We start from the raw sequence: 6,000 nt of genomic DNA, 5'->3' as shown, positions 1-6,000 counted from the left end.
CGACCTAGAGGGGTGGGATAGGGAGGGTGGGAGAGAGATGCAAGAGAGAGGGGATATGGGGATACAGTCTGCTGATTCATTTTGTTATACAGCAGAAACTAATACAATATGGTAAAGCAATTATACTCCAATAAAAATGTTAAAAAATAAAGACAAGGAAACTAAAGATCAATATCCTTTAAGAACTTAGACACAAAAGTTCTCATTAAATACCAGAACACTCATTTTGTAAGATGTGAGAAAGCTTATACACTTGACAGAATATAAGTTTGGTTCAACATATGAAAATAAATGTAATACGTTATATTAATAGAATGAAGCACAATACCATATGATCATATCAATACACACCAAAACAAGCATTTGACAAATGTCAACACCCTTTCATGATTAAAAAAACCCCAAAAAGTATAAATAGAACTCCCTCAATCTGATAAAGGGCATGTACAAAAACCCCACAACAGATATCATACTTAATGGTGAAAGACTGAAAGCTTTTCTCCCTAAGATCAGGAACAAAACAAGTGTGTCTGCTCTTGACACTTCTAATCAACATGGTACTGGAGGTTCTAGCCAGGGCAATGAAGCAAAAACAAAAACAAAACAAAAAAAACTTTGTGCTTCAAAGCATGCCATTAAGAAAGTTAAAAAAACAACTCACAGAATGGAAGAAAACCTTGCCCATCATATGTATGATAAGGGTCTGGTATCCAGGATATTTATCCAGTAAAAGAACTCTTACAGCTCATCAATAAAAAGACGAATAACCTAATTTTTAAATTGCCAAAAGAACATGAATAGACATTTCTACAAAGAAGACACACAAATGGTCAATAAACACATGAAAAGATGCTCAACATCATTAGCCATCAGGGAAATGAAAATCAAATGACATACCACTTCATACACAGTAAGATGACTCTGATAAAAAAATATGGACAATTACAAGTATTGGCAAGGATATGGAGAAATTGGAACCCTCACAGATTGCTGGTGGGACTGTAAAATGGTACAGCCCCTTTAGAAAACAGTTTGGCATTTCCTCAAAAAGTTAAAGTTACCAAATGACCAACAATTCTGCTCCTAGGGATATATCCAAAAGAACTAAAAACATATGTTTACACAAAAACTTGTACACAAATGTTCATATCAGCATTATTCATAATAACCAAAAGGTTAAAACAACCCAAGTGTCCATCAACTGATGAACGGATAAACACAATGTGGTATATCCATACAGTGGAATATTTTTTCAGCCATAAAAAGAAATGAAGTACTAATACTTGCTACAATACGGATGAGCTTTGAAAACATTATGCTAAGTGAATGAAGCCATACACAAAAGGCTACATATTGTATGATTCCGTGTATATGCAATATTCATAATAAGTAAATTCATAGAGACAGAAAGTAGATTATTGTTTGCCAGAGGTGAAGAAAGGGGGATATATGGAGAGATTACTAATGGGTGTGGGGCTTCTTTTGGGGGTAATGAAAATGTTTTGGAACTATCTAGTGATGATAGTGGCACAAGCTTGTGATTATAGTAAAATCTTCTGAATTGTATACTCTAAAAGGATGAATTTTATGGTATACGAATTATATCTCAATAAAAATGATATGCTACTGCTAATACCCACATTAGTATCTTTTCTAATCTTTCTCTATGCTTATATGTAATATGTAATGTTTTAACCAAAATGACATATTACTAGATATACTCTTTGAAACCTTCTTTTTCAGTCACCTTGCCCTTTCTGTAAGTTTCATTTCATCTACTACCCAATCCATATTCCAATTTCCCCATTTGTTTAAAAAATGTTCTTTACCGTTGGTTTGCCCAAATCAGTAACCAATCCAGGACCATATATTACATCTTGTTTGATGTCTCTTAAGTCTCTTTGAACATAGCACAGTTCCTTTTCCATGACACTGACTGTTTAAGAGGCCAGGTCAGTTGTCTTGCAGAATATCCTACTGTCAGGACTTGTCTGGTTGCTTCCTCATGGTATTTTTCAACTTGTTCCTCCATCTCCTGTTTTTCACATAAAATAAAACTTATATCTAAACTATTTATTCAAGTTAAATATATTTGGATAGAACGTGTCATAGGTTATATTATATACTCTATATGGAGCCACATCATAGGACACATAACATCTGGTTGACTGTCTATTAGGAACACTGAGACTGATCTCAGGATATAAGAGTGATGACAGTCTGACCCCTTTGTTGTACAGTTTTTCCACCTTGCTGTCTGTGGTGTGTTGCTTTGGTGCTATACAAGTATCAGCTCCCCAAACCCATTCACCGAACAGTCTTTTAAAACTAACTGAAGTACCTTGCCTGAATCAATATTTTCATTAGAGTTTCCCAACTATTGCTTTCCTTATTGTATAATTCCTTCTACATTTATTTGCTGGCATTCTTCTGGTAGCACTTTCCCTCATCAGCTAGGGCTACTTGCTTACCTTGAAATACAGTTCCAACTGGAAAGGGAGGATAAATGCTTAATTCCTCCTATTTAATTACAAAATTCTAGGGTTTTTTTCCTTAAACTAGTGTTCACCAACCCCACCTTCCTTTCCTCTACTTTCTATAGAGCTTTCCTTCTGCCTGAATATGTATTCAAGGCCTCTCTGCAGTCCAGCATTGATCCATTTGGCATTTCCTCTCAGCAGCCCCATTAACTTAGCCCATAACTTTTCCTAAAACTCAAAAAAACCCACAGAATACCCATAGGGCTACCAAATTCATTAGTTGAGGCCCTAGACCTACAGAAATTGTCCAAGCATCCATTTCAACAAGATTAACTCAACCAGGTTGTCTCCTTTTCTATCTTCAATGCTAATTGTGCCTGAGTCCTTGACAGGGTAAGCCCTGGCCAGACTCATACCAACTCTAACTATGTTCTCTGAAAGTATTTTGCCTAATCTCTGGCCTTTGGAAATTATTACTAAGATAATAAACACATTGGCAAGGAATCATGGTATGGGAAGATGAGAACTGTATCATCAGCAGAGGCCAGATTTTTGAAGAGGAGAGAAAGTCCTGACAATAGACCCTGAGCATCAGTATGGACTGTGGGTCCAAAAGCACTTTTCTTCTATGAAGAAGGTGTAAGTCTGAAGCAAGATGGGCTCAAGCATGGAGGATCTATGGCTGACTTGTGATACTTTGTCCTCAGCTCATGCTGAGTGAGGGTGCAAACAAAGGGGAACAGGACCTTGCTGGCAGTCTCAGCAAGAGCTGGGAGAATGAGTACCTCTGCAGCCCCCGGGGGCTATGAACTGACTGATCTATAAACCAGAACACCAATGCATTCATATACAAAGAGGATGCTCCTTGCCAAAGAGACCAGATGTTCATGTTGACTGGTCATCGCATTCTCTCCTGTTGGAAAATCTATATGGAAAGCCAAATTATAATCAAGAGGTTGTTTGTGAGCATGAAATCAGAACAAAAGCAGGGAATTGGATGAGCTCTGTGGCATCAATAGGGATAGAGGGTGGACTGCATATTTGTGTCAAATGGTCAAAAAACAACTCTTTCCCTTGACAGGGCTGGAGACATAATGACAAATGTTTGTTCCTTGGCTCTACTTTTCAGCACTCCCTACAGACCACCCCCCTTCTGCTCACATATTCTTTCTTCAGCTGTTAAGGCCATTGATTAGGTTACAGCTTTGCTCCACATTCCATCATGCCTTGATTAAATTTCCAGGCACTGCTACATCCTGTTTCTTAGGAGGACATTTGCAGACATTTATTCACATTCATTGTGTGTGGATTTCACTAGTTTAACAATCAACGGCTGATATTATTTACCAGTTTGGAGGACACTTTACAACTGTGCCCTATGTACTGATATACTAGATAGCAGAAAAAAAGGTTGAAAATGCTCAGTGTGATAAAGGGGGAGCCTTCCTATGGTATGGTCTTGCATGTGTCTTCATGAGCACTGTCACAGAATTTCATTAATTTGACAAATATTTATTGTGTGCCTACCATATGCCAGCACCATCCCAGGCACTAGGACTATAAAGAATGAGACATGCTATCCCTGCATTCAAGGAGCTGATAAGGTAGTGAAGGAGGCAGGCAAAGAAATCACCCATCACAGCACAGCATGGTAGACACAGGGTTCCATGGAACCATTTTGAAAAAGCACCGCCTGAAGTCTGGGATGAGGGTAGGAGTTAGTCAGGGAAGGCTGCCAGAAAGAGGTGATTTCCATCTTTATCCCAAAGGGATAGTGAAGAGTGAAAAAAGGATTTTCCAAACAGAAAGAATAGCAAGCACAACGACTCATGGCATACTTGAAGCCATTCTGTATGGTAAGAGATTGGGCTGAAATGGTAAGCAAAGAACAGAATTTCAAAGGTCTTGTGTGTCACTCTAAAAGAGTGGATATATGTATATGTATAACTGGCTCACTTTGCTGTATAGCAGAAACTATAACACAGCATTGTAAATCAACTACAGTCCAATAAAAATTAATTTAAAAAAATTAAAAATAAAGAATATAGACTTGATCATAAGACTATGGGAAATCACTGAAGGGTTCTAAATTCTACTTTGTCTAAAATTAACATACCCAGTCTAGCTGTTGTTTTGTTTTTATTGTGGCAAAATATATATAAAAGAAAGCTTACCATTTTAGACGTTTTAAAGTATGTGTATACCATATTTTGTTTATCCATTCATCAGTTGATGGGCACTTGGGTTGTTTCTACCTTTTGACTAGTGTGAATAATGCCATTATGAACATTGGTATACAAGTATCTGTTTGGGTTCCTGTTTTCAGTTCTTTTGGGTAAATACCCAGGAGTGGAATTGCTGAGTCTTATGGTAATTCTATGTCTAAGTTTTTGAAGAACCATCGACTATTTTTGCATAGCAGCTGAACCATTTTACCTTCCCACTGGCAATGCACAAGCATTCCAATCCACATCCTCACCAACACCTGTTTTCCATTTTTAAAAAAATAATAGCCATCCTGCTGGTTATGAAGTGGTACCTCATTGTAGTTTTGATTTGCTTTTCTCTAATAACTAATGATGTTGAACACCTTTTCATGTGCTTATTGGCTATTTGTATATCTTCTTTGCAGAAATGTTTATTCAAGTCTTTCCCCTTTTTTAATTGGGTTGTTTCTTTTGTTGTTGTTGTTGTTGAGTTTTAGGAGTTCTTTACCTATTCTGGATATTAATCCCTTATCAGAAGTATGATTTGCAAATATTTTCTTCCTTTCTCTTTATAGTAGTATCCTTCAAAGCACAAATGTTTTAATTTTGATGAAGATCAATTATTTTTTCTTGGGCTTCCCTGGTGGCGCAGTGGTTGAGAGTCCACCTGCCGATGCAGGGGACACGGGTTCGTGCCCCGGTCCGGGAAGATCCCACATGCCGCGGAGCGGCTGGGCCCGTGAGCCATGGCCACTGGGCCCGCATGTCCGGAGCCTGTGCTCCACAAGGGGAGAGGCCACAACAGTGAGAGGCCTGCGTAACGCAAAAAAAAAAAAAAAAAAAAAATTATTTTTTCTTTTGTTGCCTGAGCTCTTGGTGTCATATTTAAGAAAGCATTGCCAAGTCCAATGTTAAAAAGATTTCCCCCTATGTTTTCCTCTAAGAGTTTTACAGTTTTCGTTCTTACATTTAGGCTTTTGATCCATTTTGAAATAATTTTTGTATATGGGGTAAGGTTCAACTTCATTATTTTGTATGTGAATATCCAGTTTTCCCAGCACCATTTAAATTTTTTTTAATTTTATATTGGAATATAGTTGATTTAAATGTTGTGTTAGTTTTAGGTGTACAGCAAAATGATTCAGTTATACATATACATATATCTATTCTTATTCAGAGTCTTTTCCCATATAGGTTATTACAGAGTATTGAGTAGAGTTCCCTGTGCTATACAGTAGGTCCTTGTTGATTATCTATTTTATATATAGTCGTGTGTGTAAATTAATCCCAACCTCCTAATTTATCCCTCCCCC

The sequence above is a fragment of the Mesoplodon mirus genome, assembly GCF_964341445.2.
Source record: "Mesoplodon mirus genome assembly, chromosome: 9".
In the NCBI taxonomy this organism is placed as follows: Eukaryota; Metazoa; Chordata; class Mammalia; order Artiodactyla; family Ziphiidae; genus Mesoplodon; species Mesoplodon mirus.
Note: the sequence above shows the minus strand (reverse complement) of the source record.